This window comes from Meles meles, chromosome 12 (assembly GCF_922984935.1).
Source record: "Meles meles chromosome 12, mMelMel3.1 paternal haplotype, whole genome shotgun sequence".
In the NCBI taxonomy this organism is placed as follows: Eukaryota; Metazoa; Chordata; class Mammalia; order Carnivora; family Mustelidae; genus Meles; species Meles meles.
Window position 1 is genome coordinate 81,476,180 of NC_060077.1, and position 26,448 is coordinate 81,502,627.

General features: G+C 39.4%; 1 protein-coding gene across 2 annotated transcripts in view; it reads left to right on the plus strand.

Annotated features, from left to right (window-relative positions):
- The window catches only part of CDH20 (cadherin 20), a 210,564-nt gene that overhangs the window by 112,393 nt on the left and 71,723 nt on the right, over positions 1–26,448 (plus strand). The gene's annotated exons all lie outside the window — the stretch shown is intronic.

Genomic DNA, 26,448 nt, shown 5'->3' on the forward strand with positions numbered 1-26,448 from the left:
TTGTAATTCTTCACATCCCCTTCATCACCTACACCCTTTCCACCACCTGGTCATCTTCCTGTCCCACAGTTCCTCTCAAATTATTTACTCAGAAGTTACCAATTACCTCCTAATCCCCCTCATTACCTGCTCTCTTCTCTCGTTTTCCTTCCTATTTCTGCATCATCTGATACAGTTGTCTTTAAGGTTTCCCCCATTTTTTGTAACCTGGGATAGATCTGCCTTGTCTCAATTCATTTTAAGAGAGGTAGCCCAAACCCTAACAGGAAGGCCAGTCCTAAAAGCAGATCTGAGGGTAAGCATCTGACGAATGCTAGCCCAGCAGAGCAAGCTGCCACATGTGTAAACCAAGTGACTGTGTTATTCTCACCAGGGGCATGAGATGAGATGAGAAATACTACAATGGCCGGGATTTGTAAGTCTGCACAGAAGTATCTGCCCCAACCATCGGGATCATGAATCACAGGAAAGAGGTCTATCTTACGGAGGAATGCACAGTAGCTCTAAGCTTTTCTTGAGCCATGGAACTTTTAAATTGTCTGAGGAGAGTTCCAGACCTTCTCTTTAGACCAAAAATATCTACAGAGAGAGACACACAAATGTTTGAATAAGAAGACTTAGTGTGTTCATTTGGCGCATGTGAGATCTATTGAATTTGAAGTGCCCGTGGGACTCCAAAGTGGAGTTTACTAGGAAACAGCTGGACACAGAGTTACATGCTCAGGAAATAAATTCAAAATAAACTAGAGATTCTGGAGGCAATAAATACAGGCTAGCTGACGCCACTGGGTGGAGTTCATAACCCCCCAAACATAAATACGGTAGGCTGACATGTATGTTACGAGTAGACTCCTGGGAAACAACAGAAGGTAAAGAGAAAGTAGAACACACAAAGAGACCCGTGAGGAGCAGCCGATGAGTTGAGGGGAAAATCTACAGAGGGTGGTTTTCATAAATGTCAGAGAATTTCAAAAAGAAAGTGATTTGTAACATTCAATAAATATTCAATAATTGCCTTTGTCTTATGGGTTGAAGATTCAGCAGTAAAAAAGGTGAGGAAAGTCCATGACCCAGGGGGGTGAACAGATATTTAATTAGTTATTATGAATGTGACGAACTAAACCAACCATTCTCTTTTGGGAAGAACTCTATTCCTGTCCCCCGTTTCCCTACACAGTCAGTCTGAAGCCACCTCACCAACTGTCACGGGTACGTACGCCCACCTGTCCATCCCAGTGACATTCTGCCACCTCGGCTTACGCCTGCCGCTGCAAGGCAGGTCCTGAGCAGCCAACTCCTGCTCGGGTGAGTACCTTCTCAGGGTCCTCCGTTACTCTGGACCTGACAAGGGCCCCGTGCCGGTTTAAATCCAGGCTCCACCACTCACTAGCTACGTAACTCTGAGCAAGCACTTAACCTCCTCTATGAACTCTGCTTTTCTCCTCTGTAAACTGAAAGTGAAGCCACCTCCCTCCTGTTGATGTCATAGGACATTAAGTCAGATAATGTATGTAAAGCACAGAACACAATGCTTGGCTGAATGTTCATTAAATCAAAACAAAAAGGGAAAAGAAGACTAAAGATGCGGTTAGCACGGTTCACCCTCCCTATTTAGAGGGGAAGCTACAGGAAACCCAGCCCTCCCCCCATCACAAACGTTTAAGGGGATAATAGAAAACCGAGTATTTTGGAATACTTGTGAGAACCTTCCTCCTCTCTCAAATACGAGAGAGGTCAAATCATATAAGCTTGAAAAGTGTCCGCCAACTGGGCAAGAACACCTTGGGTGAGTTTCAAAAGCCATTTCAATTGATTAGGGAAGGCAAAGCCAATATCACTAAGTTGCAAAGTGAATGGGAAGTGAGAAAGTGAAAGTTAGATACACTTGGCTTTCAGGAAGGTGGCCATAGGGGGCAGGAGACCTGGACACTCTTGAATTTTAATTAGCTTGTGCTCCTCTACAATCTCCTGAATCTTCCCTGAAGAGAGCCAAATTGGTCTTCTTGGCCTTATTTGAACAAAATCTCATTTAGTTTCTCTCAGATATGGAACCAGTTAAGGTTGTTTTAAATATTCATCCTTTTCTAATCACCAGCTCTCTCTCCATCTCTCTATCCTGCCAATCTGATGACATTTCTGAATCAGGAGGAGTGCCTGAATCTCTCTCTAGAGGTGTTTAAGAAACAGACAGACCGTTATTACTGAAAGGATTAAACTTTGGTTTAAACCAGGTGACCTCTGAAGTCCCTTTCTCAACAGCAGAAGTTAATGCTTTTCGAGCTCCTCTATCTAAAATCAATTCTAAGTAGCCTTACCAATCTCTTCACTGAGAAAGGACTGATATATTCTTACCCTATACTCCCTTTCTGATGGTATTAGATGGGCACCCTGATGCCAGGTACTTAGAGAGGCTACTGATGGCTTTCAATTCCACTGCTCCATTTATATTTTGCTTTCAGTGCCAAAAAAGTCAAGAGGACCATATTCACATAGCACTTTTCTCATTAAAGCCAAACATGAGCCTGAACCCCCCACCTTTACCACTCAAACCAGTAACGACCTCATTTAATTCCAGCACAGAACAATGTCTTTCACTTAAAATTAATGTCTTGTCCACATAAAATTGAAATACAGAATGCAGCCTTCCTGATGATAAGTAGAAAGCATAAAGGTGACTTTTAAGGAGATAAATTTATTCTGTCAGGGAAGGAATAAAAACCTTTTGCTATTCGCCTGTGACTTGAACCCTCCTAAGCAATGGGTTCTTCCTTATTTGTAACTAAATACGATCTGTCACTCAGCCTTCCCTTGCTGTCATGTGTTAAATTAAAATATATCATTAATATATACATTGCTTCTGATCCTCACATGGTTAATGGCTCTCTATTAAAAGACCAGGCAGTGTGTTGGCATTCGATAGCCATGCATACGGAATAATATACCATACAAATGGATAGGTAGTAGGAAACACGGTCTTTAAATTACTTAAAATAGCATTTGCATTACCTCCATTTACAGAGAATATCAAGCAAGGCAGTACAAAGTGTTTTGAGTTAACAGAATCATAAAGAATTACCGATAATCCAGTAGAGATTTCTGGAAATAAAATTATATAGAAATATTTGTGTTGTTTAATATGACAGCCCAAATTTTCAAACAGGAAAATATGTTAGATAATTGAACACAGAAGAGATATTTTCTTCAATGAGTCAAAATCAAGAGTCTTGCATTCAATCCTCCGTTATCTCATTTCCAGATACTAAAGGGGACGAATTATATTGGCTAGTCTCTCAAAGAAAACTTAGCTCAGGCTGTGTTTTTGTTGAATCACTTCCAGCACAGATGCAACCCACATCTGGTGAACACTTACTAGGTAAAAAGTATTTTATTTAATGCCCACAACAAACCTTCAGAATTTATTTTAGTATCATCATCATCATCATCATCATCATCATCATCATCATCATCATCCCTATTTTTCAGATTGGGAAACCAAACAACAGAACATCTAAGTGACTGGCTCAAAAATCACCAGTGAATATAGTTGATTCTGCCTCTCGATAAGGAAAATAAGGCTGACTAGACAACTATTGCAATCAAAGTCAGAAATGAAATCAAACTAAAATTCAAACCCCTCTTTTTTTTTAACTTTTTATTATGGGGATATTGAAATAGACATTCAACTAGAGAGAATGGTATTAGGAACTGCAAACAAGACTTTTAGTTCCAAGTCTAAAGCCCTTTTTTTTTTCTTAGAACATTTCTCATCTATGCAATACAAGTATTTATCGCAGCACTTTTTAATAGAAAGAATTTCACCGCTATTTTTAATTTTAAGGGCAATATATAACCTTGGAACACTGGAAAAATAGAATAAAATTTTAAAAATGAAAGTAATACATGTTCACTACAAAACCATTCATTGAAAAAGACAAGAAATAACAAGTGTTGGTGAAGATGTGGAGAAAAAGAAACCCTGTGTACTGTTGGTGTGAATGCAAACTGTACAGCTACTGTAGAAAATAGGTGTTCATCAGTGGATAAATGGATAGAAAAGATGTGAGATATGTACATATATACTATATATGCACATTTATATATATTTATGTATGTAGACACAGTGGAATATTACTCAGCCATAAGAAAGAATGAAATCTCACTATCTGCTATAACATGGATGTATCTGGTGGTATAATGATAAGTGAAATAAGTCAGAAAGAGAAAGGTAAATACCATATGATTTCACTCATATGTGGAATTTAAGAAACAAATCAAACAACTAAAAAAAGACAAACAAAAAATGGACTCTTAATACAGAGAACAGATTAGTGGTTGCCATGGGGGGGGGTGTGAAACAGATAAAGGGCACCAAAAGTACACTGATCATGATGAGCCCTAAGTAATGTACAGAAGTGCTGAATCATTATATTGTACACATGAAACATGTAATACTGTATGTTAATTATGTATCAATAAAATTCTAAAAATTAAGAGATTAAAAAGACAAAAAACATTCATTCAGAATAGAAAAGCTTGTCTCTAATGATAGCTGTGCAAATCCTTCCAGACTTTCTCTATTCATACATACACATGTATAGAGATATAACTATTTTTTACAAGATGGAATCATACTATGTATACTCCTAAAACCTACTAATTTTGCTCTTTAAGTGTATAATGGGCATATTTCCATTTCAATAAACATTTATCTACAGCTTCATTCTTAATGTTTACATTGTACTCCACTGTATCAATGAACCATCATTTACTTAACCAATCCTTTGTTGATGAACATTTATGTTTTATTCAATGTTTTGTTACCATAAAAATAGTGTGGCAAATTTCCTATCTTATACATCTTTCTATGCTTGTAAAATTAATTCTTAGAAGCTCCTGGCACATCATAGGTTCTCAATAAGTTTGCTGAAATAATGGGTGAAGAGCAAAATGGTTTGGTCAAAAAGCTGGCAAATCTTATATTTTGATATGTATGGCTAAATTACCTTCTAGAAAGGCAATTAATCCATCTTATTATTTATTTCTTATTGTTTTAACAATATGTTTAAAATGTTTAAACATTTCAGGAAGTTTCAAATCTACTTTGTGGTTCCGTCTTAGGGACAGTGATGTGTAGGAGAGCCCAACACCTTGTGAAAAACAATAGGTGAATTTTCAGAAATTCTGAGAACCAGTTATAAAATGTAACCATTATTTTAAAACTATGTAAACTTAAAATGAAATAATATATATTTAAAATAGAGGTGGGACACCTGGATGGCTCAGTCCATTAAGTGTCTGCCTTCAGCTCAAGTCATCATCTCAGGGTCCTGGGATCAAGTCCCCATCAGGCTCCTCACTTGTCAGGGAGCCTCACTTGGCAGGGAGCCTACCCCTCCCTCTCCCTCTGCCAGCTGCTCCCCCTGCTTGTGCTCTCTTTCTCTTACAAATAAATAATAAAATCTTTTTAAAATAAATAAAAAATAAAACTGCACTACTTCCTATTTATTTTTCTATATTTTACTATTATCCATGCTCTCAAAGTTATGAATAAGTATCGTATTATCAACCGAGAAAAGAGGCAGCACTAAAATTTTTAAAAAGCATTCATTAAGGGTCTCAGAATTAAATTGAGGGAGCACAGGTTTAGGTAGCAACGTAAATTGCGTCCCACTAGGGAGCAAAAGTCGGGGGCTTCTCTTTTTTTTAACACAAAAGCGAATGCTTGTACATGTTGTTTACAAAGAATTTTGATTGGTGTTGGAGGCAGAAAACTAATCTTGGCTAAACATAATTGATTGCTAAAACTATCACTAAGCAAAATCCATTACTGGGGGCGCCTGGGTGGCTCAGTGGGTTAAGCCTCTGCCTTCGGCTCAGGTCATGATCCCAGGGTCCTGGAATAGAGCCCCACATCGGGCTCTCTGCTCAGCAGGGAGCCTGCTTCCTCCTCTCTCTCTATCTGCCTCTCTGCCTACTTGTGATCTCTGTCTGTCAAATAAATAAATAAAATCTTAAAAAAAAAAAATCCCGTTACTGTAGCAAGTTGCAGATCTTCTTAAAGAGTCCTTGGAATGTTGGGCCCAGTTCAGAAGTTCATGGTTTCACCCAGTGAGGACATGGATAAAGCCCACCTCCTCTCAGCTCCATTTTTAAAAACCCCTGACATAAGTGACTTCATTTTACTTCACGTTTCACAATATCTAGAGGGTGGAAATAACATATAGTGGGGTGCACTATTTCGATCTCTTTCCAAATCCATGTTCAATAACTTCATTTTGGTAGCTTGAAATTGGTCATGATAGGAGTTATTTACCTTGGAAATCAGTAAGTGCTATAAAGCAGGGCTTGATTTAGTGTTGAAGCTGAAAGAGTTTTTAGTTTAATTAAAAATTTATATGAGGGCAAGAGGAAGTTTAACAATAAGCCACATATCAGATTTAAAGGCAATAAATCTATTGGGAAAAGAGAAGACTGAGATGCAACTCCCTTTGTCAAATCATGGTGGAATAGGACTGCAGATTTAAAGTCAGGAAAAAAATCAAGAAAGGCGTTATAAGAAAAACAATTGACTATATGGAATTACACTTTATTTACAAGAAAGAGACTAGTGAGTTTTTATTTGTAAGTGGTGTGCTATGCATCCTTTATACTAGTAAAATCTATAATAAGCACATGTACATATCTATACATACTTTTTTTGAAAGAGCTGGTTGTTAAATATTTAACAGCATATTACAGTTTAGGGTCATATATTGAGAAGCTTTCCTCTTATAAAAAATGAAATACCACGTGTACTTTTCTCTAAGTTCCTATATGAAGATGGCTATTTCTGAAATTTGGGTTGTTTTATTGATCTTTCTATATTTATGGTTTTAGTACTGTAATGATTAAGTCATAGCTTTAAAATGTATTTAGACTATGTTGTATACCTGAAACTAATAAAATATTGTGTGTTAACTATACTTCAATTAAAAAATAATAAAAATAGATAAAATGCATTAAGTACCTGGAAGGGCAAATCCACTCACTACTTTCCCCACCCCGTCTATATGAGATGAACTTTAAAAAAAATTTCCAACAGTAACTTCCAATAGTACATCCACGATATCTCCTTTCATTCAACTCTTATTTCATATTCATTATTAGAATCTTATCATTTGCTTCATATATACCATATACATTTCTAGTCTTCATAAATCTATATATTTTATGTCTTTGGTTTTTAGGCACTTCATATGTGGGATTTTTATATTTTTGAATTTATCACATGAGCACACAGTATTGTACAGAATTGTTGAATCACTATATTGTACACCAGAAACTAATATAATATTGTATGTTAATGACACATACATGGATAAAAAATACATGGAAATAAAAAATTATTTATCACAGATGTTATACCACTAGTTAGAATGACTGCAAAACTCCTCCACAAAAAAACAAGTTTAAAAGAACTGTGTCACAAACCAATTCCAACAGGATGATGGCTGGGTCGTTGTTCATTTTTTATTATCCTTCCAGTAATTCTCAATTTTTCCACCCAGAAACTGGTTATGGTTATTTCTTTAAAATTCCTTTCTTGGGGCGCCTGGGTGGCTCAGTGGGTTAAAGCCTCTGCTTTCGGCTCAGGTCATGATCCCAGGTTCCTAGGATCGAGTCTCACATCAGGCTCTCTGCTTAGCGGGGAACCTGCTTCCCCCTCCCTCTCTGCCTGCCTCTCTGCCTACTTGTGATCTCTGTCTATCAAATAAATAAATAAAATCTTTTAAAAATAAAATAAAATAAAATTCCTTTCTTATAGAAAGAAATGTGTGAGTTGTGAGAAAGGGAGTTCTAGAATGCCAACCAAAACCCATAATACCAGTTAAAGCATGGATGTTTTATCTGCACCAGGAATGGTCACTTACTAACATGTACATATATGCCATCTCTAATACTCACCCTTTCTATATTGTAGAATATTAAAATAATATTACCCCTACAAATGTACTAGCACTTGATTTTCTTGTATTTTTCTTCTGCTTAACATGCTTCCCTCTTGGCGGTGACTGAAAGGCAGCACAAAGCCAAGTTTTATGTCTGAACAGTTTCTTAGTTAAGATGCACACACTATTTTACATTCTCCTTCCCTCAGGGTCTCTTTTGGTAATTTTTAATGCACTAATAATGCATGAATATCTACTGATTAAAAAATTCAAACAAAAATATTTTGGAGACAAAGACACTTTCCTTCTTTAATGTCTATGTCCAATTTTAAATTAAACTTCTTATTTTGAGCTAAATATAGTTTCCCATAAAGTAGTAAGAAATAGTTCAGAGACATCTTGTATCACTCAGTTCCCCTGCCCCATGCCCCATGGTAACTTCTTGGTAACTATAGTACAGGATCTCAAGCTGGGTATTCAAGTTGAAACAGTCAAAGTACAAACCATTTCCATCCCCACAGGGACCCTGTAATGTTGCCTTCTTATAGCACATCCACTTCCTTCCTGCCTCCACCCATTCCTTAACCCCTGATTACCATTAGTCCAGTCTCCAGGTCTGTAATTCTGGCATTTCAAGAATGCTATATTAATTGATTCATACAGTGTGTAACCTTTTGGATTGGCTTTTTTGACTCAGCATAATTCTCTGGAGAATCATCCAGGGTACTGCATATATCACTGGTTTTCTCTCATTGCTGAGTGGTATGCTATGGTGTAGATATGCCAGTTTGTCTAACCATTCACCCACTGAAGGACATTGGGGAGTTATTATGAATAAACCTACTATAAACATTTGTGTACAAGTTTTTGTGTGAACATAAGTCTTCATTTCTCTGGGAGAAATGCCCTGAGGTACAAGTGCTGGATAGTATGATAGTTGAATGTTCACCTTTTTTTTTTTTTTAAAGAAACTGCCAAAGGGTTTACCAGAATGGTTTTACTATTTTACAATCCCACCAGCAATGCATGAGTAATCCAGTATCTCCACATCTTGAGCAGTATTCAGTGTTGCCAGAATTTTTTATTTTAGCCATTCTGAATGGCATATAGTACTACTGTATTGTGATTTCAATTTGCATTTCTCTGATTGATACTGATGTTGAACATCTTTTCATATAAAAGTGCTTATCTGCCATCTGCCACATTGGTCAAATGTTTCTTCATGTCTTTTACCCATGTTCTGATTTAACTATTTGCCTTCTTTACTGTCTTGGTTTAAGAATTCTTTATGTATGCTAGATACTAGTCCTTTGTCAGAGATGTGGTTTAAAAATCAATTCTCCACTCTGCTGGCTTGTCTTTTGTTTTGGTAACTATAAAACAAACCCATAGTGTGTGGAAATCCAAAAAATTCTATTACATAAAACGCAGAGTTGTGAACTTTATGATTAATGCAAATCAGTAAATTTCATGTCAGCTTTCCAGTATGTGTGAGGGAGAGCCAGGGGCGGGGGGAGGAGGAGGAACACTCGGGGGGGAAGAAAAGTGCATTTTCATTTATTGGACATGTAGGAAAGAAAATGATTACTGAAAAAAACAACATGCACTGTACACTGAAATGAGAAAGTCCTAAGTGAAAGGAGTCACTTCCCACCTCATCCCTTCAAAAGATAAAAACATCTGGGACAACTGGGTGGCTCAGTTGGTTAAGCGGCTGCCTTTGGCTCAGGTCATGATCCCAGAGTCCTGGGATCGAGCCCTGTAGGCTCCTTGCTTGGCGGGGAGCCTATTTCTCTCTCCCTCTGTCTGCCTCTCTGCCTGTTTGTTTTCTCTCTCTCTCTGTCAAATAAATAAAAATTTTTTTAATTTTTTTAAAAAGGTAAAAATATCTGCCCTTTAGCCACTGACTCTAAAAACAGTATCTGGGTAGAACACTAAGACCATTTGCCAATTACATTATATCCAAATAACGATTTTGTAGGATCTCATATTTTTTTCTGTTCTTTTATTTTAAGCAACCTTAAATCATCTTATAAATAGTCCAGGTAGACACGTAAATAAGTACCAACAGAACTGCGTAACTCCATACTATGTGCACGCTGTCCCAAGAGCATAAACAGTATCACCAGGCTTTGTTGGTCCCCCTGTGTTAAGGTGTTGATTGGGCAAAGACAGAGGCATCATTCAGAAGCATCATGGTACCCTTAAAAAGGATTAGTGTGTGGTAAGAGAACTGAGTACTAAGCTAGGCACTATAACTGATCTGGGGGAAGTCATTTAAACCACAGAGGATATGCTTTAGATGCCAGTGAAATCAGGAATTTGGATTAATCAATAGCATGGCTCCTAAAGCTGCTTCCAGGTCCTAATTCTATTATTGCCACTAGAAAAGTATGAGAATTTCACTAAAAGGTGAAATTTTGAGAAAACATCATGCAAACCCAAAGTGATGGGCCTTCTACAAAAAAACATAAGCAGTACACTTCAGAAAGTGTCAATATCATGAAAGCCAAAGAAAGCTCAGGAAACTATCACAGATTGGAGGAGACTAAAGAAACATGATAATCAAATGCAATGTAGGATCCGGGATTAAATCCTAGAATAGAAAACGGACATTAGTGGAAAAACTGGAGAAACCTAAATAAAATATGTAGTTAATTAAAAAGTATGATTGATGGGGAAAAGTTTTAATAGGACAGTTCACAAGATAAACGTTCTGGAGCCATTAATGGAATTATTTTTTCGAAAAGAGGTCAACTCTTCTTTTTAAATGTGAATATGCATATTTAAATAATCTTAAAATGACACAGCTTTTGAGTAATTTATTCCATGTTTTGGGTTTCTTTGATATGCCTAATTATAAAATCAATGGAAGGTTACATTATATTCTTAAAATTCTTCTGGCCACATAGTCATCCTCTAGGAGATTCTACAAGTATACAATTATTTGTCAAATGTGGGAATGTGGTTATGAGTACCTGAGTTAGAAAAGCAAACAAACCAACCTCATAATTTTACCTTTAAGATGCCATTTAATTTTATTTTTATCTCAAATTAGTATCCATTAAATAATTTGGGCAGTTAATATCACCTCAATGATGAGCATCCCTTAGGAAGAGTTTTGAATGAATTACTGGAAAGGGTTTAAACAGACTGACATGAGTTTAAATGCTGGACCCCTCTTCATTATAGAATTTATCCCCACAGAGTTCTAAAAAATGAACTTCTATGACCCTATCACTTAAGAAGCTTATAGCTTCTTAATGGCCCCATTCCACAGTAGGTTGCTAACCTCAATCCTCTATCCTATAGCTTGTGTGGCCCCATTCCTCTTATTTGCTTGAAGGTGGGTGTGGAATCTGAGTAGTTTCAAGATAATAAATTTTGGTAGTAGACTTGAACTATCTCTTCCCTTCTTTCAGGTCATCAGATGCAAGATGACTTGGCCTTGGTATTCTGTGTTCTCCATAGGATTTGAGGAATACCTCTCTGAGGTATTCCCAGACTATTACTGTCTTTATTTGTTGTTCATGGGTAATACCACGAGATGATGCACTTTTCATGTTTGGTAGTTCTTTCAAAGCTTAAAGGACTTCTAATCTATTTTAATAGAGCTGTTTTTATGTTTCAAATATAAAAGCTATTCATGTCTAAACAGAGTTATGTAATTATATAACATTTAAAAAACAAAACCAAGGTTGGGGACGATATGTCTTGAGAGCAAGATAATTTTAGCAACAAGGTTTGGGTGGGAGATATTTTACAATGGGAACAGTTAATCTCATTTGTAAGAGCCCTTTGAGGGATACCTGGGTGGCTGAATCAGTTAAGCATTTGACTTGATTTCAGCTCAGGTCATAATCTCAGGATGATGAGATGAAGCCCTACACTGGGCTCCGTGTTCAACGAAGAGTCTGCTTGAGATGATCTCTCTCCCTCCCTCTACTTGACTGTACGTGCTCTAAGTAAATAAAATCTTCAAAAAAAGACTTTTTATTAAATTTTTTTTAATTTAAAAAGACCCCTCGATTAATAAAGCCATTTCTGGTAGAACATCTTCCAATTAGAGATTCTCCTAAATAGATCCTTGCTCTCCCCGAAACTCTGTTCTTGCTTCCACCGTAGAACATCAGTCTTGTCTGTGAAGCATTCCCAGAATCTAAAAAGAGATTCACTGGTTGCATAACCATAGCTTACTTAAATGAGCGGTAGCTACGAATCCAGAAAACCTGTTCTGAGTAGCTTATCTAGCCTTAATAACTATAATAATGATAGCTAGCATTTACCTTGCACTTAGAGAGTTTTGTCAGACACTGTTCTAAGTGCTTGTTTTACTACTTTCTTTCATCTCGACAACAAAAGTCGGGTACTCTTATTATCTTTCCCCTTTTACAGAAGAGGAAATTTGGGCACAGAAAGGTTAAATTACTTGCCCAAAATACTACAGAGAAAGGGCTACCCCGTGTTCAGCCACTATGAATACTACTCATATTCCTTCCTCGTGAGGTCACTTTCCCCAAGTAATTAAATTCCCAGTCTGTTTCCCTATCTGCCTTTTGACTAGATGGCTTCAGAATTAATGACTATACCATCTACTTCACAGACTTGTTGGAAGGATCAAATATCATTGGCAAAGCAATGTGTTTGGGTTTTTCTTTTTCTTCTTTGGGGTTGTTACAAAAAATACTGAATATAGAATATATAACATATGTGGCAAGATCTTGACTACTTGGATGGAAACTGAGTGCCTTCTAGAGCCAAAGGAACAATGAAAACAGGACTCTGAGGATTCTTCAGTCCTTTTGTCTCCTTCCCCCTTTCCATCCAGTCAGGCCTGGAGCTCCCACTGCATGGGAATCCACCGCCATTTCCTGGTTGGCCTCACACTGATGCCTCTCTCCCGTACAACAGATCTAATTTTAAAATGCAGATCCTCCAAAGAACGATCTGGGTTCTCAGTCAACTCTTTTTGTGATCAAAGAAACTACACTTCTTTTGAACACTTTTAAAGAAAACACACATAGAACATAACACAAGCATTCAAACAAACACAACAGAATGTCTTTCTGCTCTGCCTCTTTATGTCTTCTCTCCGTGTCTGTTTCTCTTTCCTTTTGTCTGCCCTGTTGTTGATATGAGACCCTCTCCACCTGGTTGCCTTCTTGTTCTCTAAAATCTCCTCCCTTTGTTGTCCGCACCCGCCCCCACCCCGTGCTCTCAGTTCACTATGTTAGAATATCAAACCAACATATTACCTATTATTTAGTCTATTTCAGAATAGGGTTTTCCTTACTTGAGGAGAATAATTAAATATTCTAAATATTCATTTTAAAAAAGAATTCCAAAACACCTTAGGTTGTCAATGATTTATTTAGCCCTTGATCTTGATTTATTAGGCCCATTCCGGCAATATTTGGGGAAGGGGAGCCAGGAAAGTAGTCTGTCAAAGAGCCATCTTGGACATTATTTCTTCCCAAATGAGGCCTGCCAAAGCCCCTTCCCTTTCAGAGCAAAGCATCTGGGTCTGAACTCTGCCAGACGATAGGCAAAAAATGGTTCTCCACAAACCTCTTTGATTCTGCATACATCAACAGAGCCTCCCTCCGGCTTGGAGAATCAGACTGAGAGGCTCATGGTGTCTGTAACCTGTGATTTCTTCAGGATCTGAACAGAGGCCAAAGGGCCCATATGCAGTAACTTAACTTGAAGGTAGACTGCGCATAAACATCTGAGAGCAGAAGTCAGCCCTGCAATGGTATGTGAATAATGAAGGCAAATTAGCCTGGGATTTGTGTTTGTTGTGTGGGAAGGTGACGGCAGAGTAAATCTTCCAAATTTAAGTATATTTTATGTTAATTGCATAAAGTAGCATAGATTTGTTGCTTTAAATCTCATCCACAGGGAGCCAGAATTGGGCTTGTTGATTTCTTTTATTACCCACGAAAATGACTCCCGTCCTTATTTGTATTTACTAGAGAAGTACAGATCTGTTTCGGAATTGCTTTACAACTTTAGGTGTTTTAAGAAACTTCTTTTTAATACCATCCAGTTAATTGTACCATGATAGTCCCTAAGTGGAACATTATATCTATCAGTCTTAAGTGCTTGTGTAGCTGTAATAGCTTCGGTCATATTATTATATCTCTTTTATTTAGAGTACTTGGAAAGCTAAAAATTAAATATGCCTCAATCTGCTATCATTCTATTACTCACCTTAGTGCTAAGTAAATACTAATGAAACTCTATCACCACTGATTCAATTATATTCTGAATCTTTCATGACGGAATACAAGTTCACTGAAGACAGACATCTTTTCTTGTTTTCCCGCTCTCTCTGCAGTTAAAAATGTTTTCTCTGTAATGTCAAGTTTCTGTGTGCATTGATTTTTGAACTCAATTTGTGCACTTAGTGGGGGAGAGAAATAAAATGGAGAAAGGGGAAATGGTGGAATTATATCCATGTGCTAAATCCTAATGCATTTAACATATCAAGCCCAGAAATGTCTAAGTTCTGAGAGAGACAGGGCCAAGTGAAGTTAGAGATTCCCCAACGGGGGCAGCCCCTTGCTACTCTAGATGTAGCCCACCAGTTAGCATGTTTATACCTACAAGCTTTTCAGCAATGTAAAAGCTCAGAACCCACCCCAGGCTTCCCTAATAACATCCACACCCAACCAGACCCTACACACTATGTACTTGCGAGTCTGAGAAGCCTCATCGTGTTCCTTGTCCGTACCTGGCCCAGAGCCTCCAGGGAAGAGATGGAAAAATCCACACTGACTAGCCTCAGGAATTAACTAGGAATATTCTAGTCATTCCCCTCAGCAGACAATGGTGCTACAGAGACAATGGAAAGTAAAAAGCTGCAGCTCTTTAAAAATCACATCAGCCATTGAAATCTGGTGGTGGGAGAGGGAGAGACAGGGAAGCGGGAAAGTGTCACACACCTAAGTCCAACCAACTGCTCAAAGATAAAGCTCTTGTTGGAACTATTTTACCCTCCTCTCTGCGTGATGTTATTGGATTTGATTTCCTTTCTTACTGTTCTAGAGAAGGACAAATTGGGGGGAAAAAAATGACCTAAATTCAGTATTCCATCCAGATGCTTTCAATTTGGCAGGCGGGAAGCAAGTTTTGCATAGAGACTGAGCTCACTGAAAGGGATTAGAATTCTGAGTTGGAAATTCCAAAGGCATTTTAAAGTCAAGAAACTGTTGGGGAAAAGAATAAATACGAATGACCTTGACATAATTCTGCAATGATAGTCCCATCTCAGAGCCATGTTGGAATAAACTCCTCGGGGTACCTTTGTAACTGGTCTTCCTGGCACTGAGTTCAAAACAACAGACTTACGCTGAGTTTCATTCAGACAAATGACCAAAAGCAGGAGGTGAAGTAGGGCCAGGAATGCATCTAATTGAAGGGGAGGAGCCAGTCACAGAAAACTCCTGCAGCACAGGGAGGTCCTAAAGTGAGCTGGGTGCCGCCACCAGGAAGGCTGTGCTAATCTAGCTAACAGTGTCTCAGAACTGGCTGCCCTCTGAGTCGGATGCAGTCCTGCCTTCATACTTGACGGTCATCCATGGGAGTGACGTGGGCAGCAACAGCAGCCTTCCCTGAAAGGTAACCTGTAGGGTCAGACTGCCTCTGGTTTCAAAGTAAGTCTGAGATTTTTCACAGCCCTTGACCATATAGTCTATGCTTGCATTAGCTGTTTTGCTGAGGTTCCTTTTTCCTTAGCCATTTGTGTTTTTCTCTTGTTTTGCCACTTTTTTCAATAAGTAATGATATCTTATACACCATCAGCTGCTAACAGCGGACAATATGTAAGTATTTTTCATTTTTTTCAAATAATTTATTGATTTAGGAGCAAATGTATCTTTCAATATTTTTCAATCAAAATTATTTAGATTATCTCAGGTAGTAAGTGCTAACGAGGTACAGGACATTGTTACTTATATTTTTTTCCACTAAGACACACGAATGAGTTTTTTAATTCTAAAAGAAAAATAGTTTTGTCATTTCATGAAAAGGTAAATTTGAACCACAGCATATACAGATTATATAAAAATTATACAAGTGCCTAGCCTATACAAGTAGGGGATTTGAATTTACTATAAATTGGGAAAATGTTTTAGTTTAATGACTATAATGACTATTTCATTTCAAATAGCAATACACAAAACTAATGCCCTCATTCAGAATTAGATCAAAATGATTACTAGTTATAGAAAAATAGTATGCTATATTAGCTTCCTAGGCTGCCATAACAAACTAGATGCCTTAAAATAACAGAAATTTATTGTCTCATAATTCTAGAAGCCATAAGTCCAAATTAAGGCCACATTCACAGGGACCAGGGTTAGGACTTGAACATATTTTTTGGAGAGGGACACAATTCAACCCATAAATGCGGCTAGCGTTTTCTCAGGGATGGAATATAGCCTCTAAATTTACTAAAATTATAGTATTATTCTCTCTCTCTCTCTGCTTCAAAAATTATAACTTCTTTTCACATGCCTTCACAAAACAAAGGAACAGTTAGAAATCAAGCAACAGTTGCTAATGTAATATGTCCAACAAATATTTGATAAAGGTTCTCATAGAAAAGAGAAAAGGGCAGCTAAAGCATGTCAGGGATGGCTGCACCAATGATAGAAGCTGATGACTTAAGGTCCTTGAGATTTTCGAGAAACTCCTCTCCCTGGGTGGCACAGGGTTCAAGAAAACAAAGTAATGATAAGTTCAAAAGATTCATCAAGGGGAAGAGATAGAAAGCTACCTAAAGTTACTTACTCCATAAATAATTTAGCATGACAAATCTCTGATACCAGTTGAATGTTCAGAAAACATAATTCACACTAAGCTATGATGTACCATTCATCATGTAACATATTGTAGTAAATGACTTTTTGTTGTTACAGTATTTAAATACATGACTTTCTTCCCCAAACTCTGAATATTCCCACCTTCCCCTTGCAGTCAAGGACTTCTTCCACTGTCTCTTCTCTGGTGTGAGCTCTTTTTCTCTTCCTTGCCGGCATTCAGAGGCACCTTCACAGGCACCTCTCAGCACCATCCTGCTTGCTAGCTTCCTCTCATCTTCCTCTAACCTCCCTATTCCTATCCTATCTCTTTGATACATACCCATGCTTCTCAAACTTGAACATGGGATCTTGTTAAAATACAGATTCTGACTCAGAATGTCTGGGGAAGGGTCTGCCATGCCATCCTGCGTTCCTAACAAATTCCTGGGTGATAACCAAGCCACTGGTCCATGGACACCATAGCAAGGCTGTACACCCTGAGGGACGGCCCTCCAAGGCCTTCACTATAAGTCCTCCCACCATCCCCAGTTTGGTCCTCCCTTTTTCCTCAAGGGCTCATACTTTCAAAATGATCCCTTCCCACTACTACCCACCTCCTCTCATCAGCTCCTGTGGCCTTAAGCATATCGCAGGTACTCAAATGAAGAAAAGAATCCTACTAAAGAATGAATGGGTGCTGCACTCTCCCTACCGCCCCGGCCCCTCTCACCCTCCCAGAGGTTTGCCTTGGCTTTTTGTATGACTATCTAAATCAAGTAGTTTTCACTTAAAGTGTAAACATTGGTACATTTTTTCTGGAAAGTGGAGTCAAGATTATTATCAGACTTTCAAACAATTCCCTAATCCTCTTACTTTAAGTAGTAAAATAGCACACTTTAAGCAGTAAACTATCAGGTACTGTCAATAAATCTATTGCAAAGGGCAATGGAGGGGTAGGGGTGGAGAGGCCACCTCTTCGAGCACACCACTTGGCTTTCTTCCCTTCGCTTTTGTGAGGCTATTGATGGAGAGGAAGGGACAGCAGAGCTGGGGAATGCCGCGTGTTTCCTATTCACATTCCCTCAAACCCAGAGAACAAGTTGCTTTGGGTTCTGTTTCCTTGTATTCACACAGAATTGCAATCTGGAGGCTGGAGCCCAACTCCCAGCCCTTCAGGGAGATTTGAAGGTGAGACGGGGAATGGAAGGAAGGAGCTGTATCCTCACTGATTCCACCTGTAGTTAAGGAAGATTCCAGGGCCCAGGAAGTCCAAACTCCCAAACAGGGGAGAAGTCAAAAGGACCCTGGACCACTGGGAAAATAAGTGCCTCTGCCAAAGAAAAGAGAATCCTGGGTCTTCCAAAGGGCCTGGAAGTGTAACCTCTGCCTCCTCGAACCACAGTGGACTCTGGAAATGCCTTGTTTAGCTACACATTAAATGAGATAACATATGTAAAGCACCCAGCATGGAGCCCGGCAGATATTAGGAATTCAATAAATATTAGTTCCCTTCCCTATTAAAAGTAACACCAGCTACACTGTTTATGTGATTTGCTTGCCGTTATTACCATAAAGCACAGTGAGAAGCGTGCGTAATTAAATATGTACCGCTATGGCGATTGCGTTTTTTTTAAACTTTATTGATAACATCATTATATGCTTTATATAAGCTCAGAGTTTTCTGCTTATGCAGCATGGTCAACTATTCCTAACTTTCAAAAAAAAAAAAAAAGCAAAGGAACATCGGAGGGAAGAACAGTTTAGTGACTGAACAAGGTAAAAACACGTTTAACATCTTCAGCAGTGTAAAGTATCACTTTCCTCATTGTTCCTCCTGCGCTAACCCAGTCGCACCCCTCAACCCTGATACCCCCCACCAACCTCTACAGAACACCCCCTCCCTCTGTCCTCATTACTCCGCAGCAAAGACCTGCAATCTTCGGAACATCCCCTCTTGCACGTGTGTTCTGGATGCTTCGATTCATACACTGTTCAACCCTAGCAGTTTGGGAACACCAGCCAGGGCACCACATACAAAGGAGCTGACAGGTACCGTCAAAACTATCCTCACTCGCTCGGGTCCCTGATCAAAACACTGGTGCAGGATGAATGTGGGCGGTCACTTGACACCACAGGAGCTGAAAGCCAGCACACCCCTTTGCCAGTATGCGGGAACTAGGAAGAAACAGCAGGCATCAGAGTGAAAAACATCCAGAGCCCTCCAACTCGCAAGCAGACATTAATGAACCAGGCACAGAGATGAAGCTCAAGTTGAAGTTGAGTTTAGGTGAAAGCAGCTGGAACCTCCACCACTGAATGTGAATTATTCTTACTAAAACGTCTATGGAACCATTTAGAAAATTCTCGACAGTATTTGCCACTGTAGCACACTAATTCTGATTTGTAACTAACTATAGAAAATGGTAATATCCACAAATGGAATCAATCATTTCAAAATCAGCCTTGTCATAGCAGACAGCTTCAATCCCTACATAAATCCTAGAGATTTCGTCAGGGGCTCGCTGGTCTGGTTGCCCAAGAACATCACCTGATATTTTTTAAAAGTTGGAACTGAAAACAAGGTCATTGTCAAAAGGCTCTGGCACTCACCACTCTCCACATGTATATTCCTACAGCTACTAACAAGCAAGGCATCAAAAGCAAAGAACAGCACCAAATCTAGTAGCCATACTCTTCCTCTAGCCTGCGGACTTTTCTCAACCATAACTTTGCATCTGACAGTTACAACTGCCATCTTCCTACAAGGAATAGCACCATCCCCACGTTCTAACTGTGTGGACCTTTCACTAGCAACATACATTATTTCCCATCACAATAAAGAAAATAAAACAGAAATGGCAATTAAGAACCCTGGATCGTTTATTTACCAGGTTTGCAAGACTGAATTGACATTCGATTTCCAAAACATTTTTAAATTTTCATATTTTGGAAATAAAACGATTCTTCATGTTCAGAGAGAATTAATGGCCTGGAATTTTGTCATCAACTCAGGTGAATTTTAATGGCTCATTTTAAAAATTAACATTGAAAGGAAACAAGAAGTTTGAACAGCATAGTAGATCAAAGCAGTCAAAAAACGGAAGGCAATGTCTGTGAGCACAAAGTCAACAGAAACTATCCTCATTCTAATTCTACAGAAAATCTCAGTAACCCACCCACATACACAAGGATCTGCCCTAAAAAGCAGGTGTACTCATTACCTAAACAACACAAAGCTGAATAAAGACATATTCCCTAGAAGCAGCAAGCCGCTCTTTCACCGGGTAAAGAGTAATGAATCACTTTTTGTAATAAATACAAATACAAGACCTACAACGGGTAAACAACTCTTGAGAGTGATTGTTTACCCATCTTTTTACAAAAAAGTTCCACCCTAGTCACAAATGTTCAAACTTATTTTCTAACATATACAATAGAAATGTACTATTTTATTTAAGCTGTAACATAGTATATTTCTTAAAAATTAGTATTCATAAGTCCTTCCATGACATGATGTTCCAGTCATGCAAAGTTACAGAATATGTAGCTCATGACATCACCGCCATTTCTTCCAAGGCCATCTTATGATGACTCTACCTTCCGCTGCTCATCTTAGTAATAAAGGCACTCAGAACAATCTAGCAGGCGAGAGAAAGGTTTAACTCTATGAAAATCTCGAAGTATTTTTCCCACAACTTGAGGCCGGTTTTCCATGAAACAGACATAACTCCTGCTAGTAAAGTTTTGGTCTGAGAGAACCAAAACTGGTTTCCTCAAGCTAGTTTTAAGGAAAAGGGTAAAATGAGTGACTACATGGTTACAGAGGTATCTCAAAGAATCTAAAGGCAGGAGGTTAGGCTCAGCATCCCACAGGGGAGAGGTCTTGTGCCTCCCTTGTGTCTCTCATTTCTCTGCCAGTCCTCCTTTGCACAGCCTCTACAAGAAACAGCATCCTATCTATCCCTGCACACACCAGGTCCACACTCCCGGGAAAGAAAAGCTATACGGCCCATCTTGACTCAAGATGTCTACCCTGTGCCAAACAGTTTCAGTCTGGAAGAGGGACACAGTCTTTTGCTATGCACAAGGCCACAGGACGGTCCCAGGCTTTGGGACCCAGGGGAAGTTCTTAAACAAAACAGACATAGGCTATATAGGAACCCCAAAATGCATTCAGGACAGTCTCTAATAAGAGGCTCCATACGTAATGGTGAGTCTGCCACTGGGAGACATGATTGCTAAGATATTTCCAACAGATTGTACTGTCATAATTATGTGCAAATTATTTCATTGGAAAATATGTTTCAGATTTTTTCTATATTTGGAGATACTTTTGTGGCATAATTTTCCCTCATCTCCTCTTGAGAATCTGACAGTTTCTACAAAGTCACAGTGAAGAAGCACGTTTGCAGTGTTTTGGTCTGTTTTTCCCAAAAAAAAAAAAAAAAATGTGTCAAGAATAGAGCGTCCTTTTGACACGCCAGGTAGAACTTCACGTCTCATCTACAAGTGTCCATTTTCTGCCAGCCACCAAATAGAGGATGTGCAACTTCGATACCTTTAGGGAAATTATCACTTGGACTAGTAAGTGATATGAAACCCCAAGTTGGGCAGATTAATTGCCCCCTCCAAAAAAAAAAACCTCAGGAAAAGATGCAAACAACTTTGAGAAAAGGCTTTATAGTTTACACCACAGGAGTGTTGTCTCTTCTGCTTTTGGAAAGAATTAAACTTTTACTGAGCACCTGTTTTATTTCACACACTCACTAGGCTTTGCATGTTACAGACGGGAGATGATTTAATCCTTAGGGCAACGCTGCAACTCTATAGATTTGAAAAACTCTCTGAGCCTCAGAAAGATGAAATAATTTGGGGGGAAAATCACAGTGAAAAATGTAAACCTGATTCTGCCTGATCCCACAGCCCACGGTTTTCTCCCACTAGTACTAATAGCCAGTATTTATTGAGGACTTACAGAGTGCCAAGGCCTTTCCCTTACTTCACTTAAATGACTTAGGCAGTAGATGGATAAACTTGCTATCATCAGCTCCGTTTCGGACACGTGGACAGGGAACCACAAAGAGGTTCAGTGTTTGCCCAGATTTGTACAGCCTGTCAATGGCGGGGCAGAGACCAGCACGCAGGTGATCCAGCTGCATGCCACGTCCAGCTGCCTCCTCCGGAGAATCCAATCCCGTAGATGGCACGTGGCCCTTCTTACCGATTGCTCTCATTATTAAGTCGATATGCCTTAACTGCGTCTGTGAGAGCAGCCATGATTCCACAAGTTCAAAGTAAAACAGAGTTAAAATTGCATAGCTCGCTTTTTCACTGCGTGCGTGGAGGACTGAAGGGACAATCTTGGTAACCAGGATTCTCCAATCCTTGTTCCACCCTAAAACTGCTCTTTTTCCTTATAATCCCTAAAGATTCAAAACATCAAGACATGCTAAAGGTGTTACAGGTGAGGGAAATCTCTTCACTTCGGGGGGGCGGTGCGTGTGCGGTCACATACGTGTGAGTGTGTGTGTGTGTTTGGGCAGGAAGAGAGCACGGTATTAAAGACTACTGGTGACTCTCTTCTGAAAACGTTCTTTTCCTTGCCTCTCCTTTTAAAGATAAGCGTATGTGGTGTCTCTGCCAGGAGACCTTAATGGACTGCATTCCTCTCGTAGCTTTTTTTTTCCCCTGCTTGCTCCATTAAAAGTCTTCCAATTTCAAATCACTACAGTGCAAGTGGCTTAGATAATGTACTGTCATCCGTACCTCATACATCGTGTCCAGGGGACTCACCTTACAGTAAGCATCACTTCGATTGCAGTGAGCTGGCCAGGAGCCATGACCTATGGGGGCCCCGGTGGCCATTTATGGTAAACTATAGCTTCTGGGTGATGCTAATGAAGTTCTTCAAGAAGCCACATTTGCATGACTTCACATTTTACTGTGTCTCCTTTAAAACTGCTAATAAAAGGCTGGCAAACGTGCTCTTTACTATTAATGTGGTAGCCCATTTTCTTCACCTCTCTGTGCAGGGGAAACCACTTCCATGCATCATGCTACAGCATGTCCCTTCAGAACCACCAAAAATCAAACACCTCCCCCCCAAAAATCGCAAAAACCTAATGTGGTAGCTGCCTCCAAATGTATATGCAAACTATTTGTGACATTTACAAAACTGGGAAGAAAACGCAATAGCACTGTGCTTCTGGAAAGATGAGGCCAATTTCAGGATCCAATTTTCAAAAGGAAATGCCATGATTGTTTCTTGTCAGTCTCTGCTTCAGACCAGAGAAAAAAGCCGAACAAAGCAAAAAACCGTTGGTCTGACCGGTTATTTCCAAGCAAAGCAGAGGGCAGATGGAATGCCATTCAGTTGGCTGTGGCGCCCTGTCTTGTCTACCTCCAGTGGCTTTGGAAGCAGCTGAGCAAAGCTTAACCCCACTGAATGGGGATTCTCATTCTCTTTCTCTCTCGCTCTCTCTGTCATACACACACACACACACACACGGTTATTTAAACAGCAGTATTTTTAAAAATATAGGCTGGGCTGTCACACAGCCAGGTGGCCTGGCTACATTAACAGTTCGGCCACACAAGGCTGGCTGCCCAGTTTATCGAAGGCCAGACCTCCCAACCTACCGGTAGTGACAACACTGTACAGAGGCCTGGGGGCACAGGATACCCTCAGGGCCAATGCAGTCTCTTGTTAAGGTGGAAAGATTTCCAGAAGAGAACGCGTGCTATTTGTAGATTTAGAATCAAGCTTTGGAGTATGACTATACATATATTTTTCTACATATATATATAGAAAATGAAAATCACCTCTGCTATTGCATGTTTGCATTTCCATTTCCATATGTACATTATAATTTCCAGCAACATCCATATATGTGGAATTAATGCATAAAAACATGTAGTCACTAACACTACATATACTACATATATAAACACATACCAAACACATACCAAATCTAGATAGATACAGTGAAAATATCACAAATCATATATAGCTCATAGAGATTCTGATAAAAACGTGTATAGGAAAAAAATATATATATATCAACTTTTTTTTTTAAGATTTTTTTTGTTATTTATTTGACACAGAGAGAGAGATCACAAGTAGGCAGACAGGCAGGCAGAGAGTGAAGGGGAAGCAGGCTCCCTGTTGAGCAGAGAGCCCGATGCGGGGCTTGATCCCAGGACCCTGAGACCATGACCCAAGCCCAAGGCAGAGGCTTAACCCTCTGAGCCACCAGGTGCCCCCATATCAACTTTTAAATGAATTTCTTTCACCTATATTCAGCTTTATTACCAAACACTTTTTCTCATTGTTCCCTACTGTAAAACAACTTGAGTATTACCTCTGTTGGTCTACACAATGTGCAAAAAGAACACAAGGACCAACCAGTCCCATCTATGTTGGCTTGCCTCTGCCTGCTGTCTGCATGTAAGTCCCACTCCCTCCCCTGCCTGCTGCAGTCATGCACATCGTACATAGCAGAATGTTCAAGCACGTGTGGGGAGAAAACAAGGCTCAGTTAGCTTGATGATTGTGGTCACATCTTATCATCTCTGTACACAATATATCCCATGACTGTTGTCTACAACACAACCGGGCACTAGCTGTATCCAATCTATTTCTACGCTGTATTGTCATTGGTCAAAAATGGCCTTGTTCTCCCATTCCCTCCATTTTCCAACTGAAAAAGGAAAGGAACTGATAAGCCTGAGCTCAATTTGTTCAGGCAATTATTGCAAAGTTCCTACTGTGAGGAAGGCCCTGCCCGTTGGTGCGGAATGACGCGCAGCCATCCAGGGTCCAGACAAAAGGAGTCCCTGCTTTTCACCAAGTGTATTCAGCCATGTACAGACATATTGGCTGAGATGCCTGCCCATTCACATCTTAAGGGGAAAAAGAGAGAGACAAGAACCTAGGGGGGAGAAAAAGGAGAATGAAAGATTATCAAGTGATACCAGACAACAAAAATGTGAACTTGGCAAAGAGGAAGAAAGGAAACTATTCTGACCACAGGACAGTAAATCACTGATAAAATGTGGATATATACGTTTTAGTACTATCCAGCTAAATGATGCTTTTATCCCAGATAAAAGTTTCTCTAATGATACTGAAATATGAAACTGAAGAAAGTTACACATGGAGGTTGGATTATGTGACTCTCGTTTCTACTATTCTCCCTCTGTCTCTCTCTCTCCCTCTTTTTTACCTCTCCCTCTCTCTCTCTCCTGCACATTAATTCAACCAAATGAAACTGTTGGATGAAATACCACCAAGATGTATTCTAAAGTGTAATTCCTCTGAAATAAGTACGTAGCTTTATTAGAAAACCAAAGTACCGGTCAAAAGGTGAAAAAAAAATAGATTATAGTATGATGAAAAAGAGGTCATTTAAGAAAAGGCTGAAATAGCACTTCTTTTTGAAATGGCATATGGAGGCTTTTATAACACTGAAAAAAGGGTGACTTTTTTTTTCTTATTTGTCCTTATTCTCTGCTTATGAACAGAAAGAAAATGTTTGATGATAAGGTCACTTCAAATTCTAGGCCATAGCACATGTTCTTCTCTGGAGAAGAACGTCCTCATCTTTCCCCTTTTCAACTACGTCTAATGATAATTGTCCTAGCCGTCCAATACTCCTGTCTACTAGGAAAACAGCTGACAAGAAGGAATGTCAGAGTTGCTTCTGTGACATCCCACAAATCATTTTTCCCAGCAAAAGTCACTTATTTCAAAGTTTAAGTAATGAAATGAGCAGGGGGAAATTAAGTTAATTTTAAAATCTGTTATTAGTTGCTTCTCCTTAGTTATAATGGAAAGAGGGGGAAATTACAGTTTCAATAACGTGCATTTTTTCCATTATGGAGATTGGCTAATTCAATGGATGAATCATTAGAGAGAGATCCCTCTGGCCTTACGCAACTCCAGACAGAGGAAAAAAAGGAAAAGTTTAAGACATAAAATATACCATAAAATTGTTGGGAAAAGTGAACTACAACCCTCAATGAAATTACCTCGCCTGGCAATTAAGAGCCCGTTTGTTGGAGCATTAAGAGCCTCAGGCAAACTAAACAAACCCATTCCTGGCTGCCGGTAATGACAGATTTCTTAGGGAGTATTATTTAATTAACAATAATTTGAAAGAGCAGCTCAGCTGAGACACTGCATGTACTTACTGGAAACACTGAGCAATGGTAGTGGAAAAGACGTGCAATTTGTTCGCCTTCCCATTATCTTTCGTTTCTGAAATACGTAAGCAGCTGATAGGTATTTGCCACTAGATATTTTCAGCTGTCTGTGAGGTCAGTATGTCCAAAGAACTTGAGCTCTTACTGTACCAGGCTGCTAATAGTCCTCTGCCGTTTGATTCTGTTACGAAATCCCCCAGGGCCTCTAGTGCTCAGGGACAGCATTCTTTGTCCTTCCCCCTTCTAGACAAGGGCAACTGTCAGCCCCCCTCCCCTGTGTACGCCAGGCTCCCTCCCACCCCCATACATCATTTGCCGCTAATCACCTAACAGAAGTGATGCCTTTTGTTCTCCTTCCCTTCCCAAGTAGCTTCAGGTTGCATCAGCAACTTGGTGGTTGGCTGGGCCTTATTCCCCCAAGAGACGCCTTCCGACCCTATGGCACAGGCAGAGGGGGAAAGAAAGCTTTAGCCGGGAGCAGGCTTCTCCCCTCAAAGTTACTGGACTAA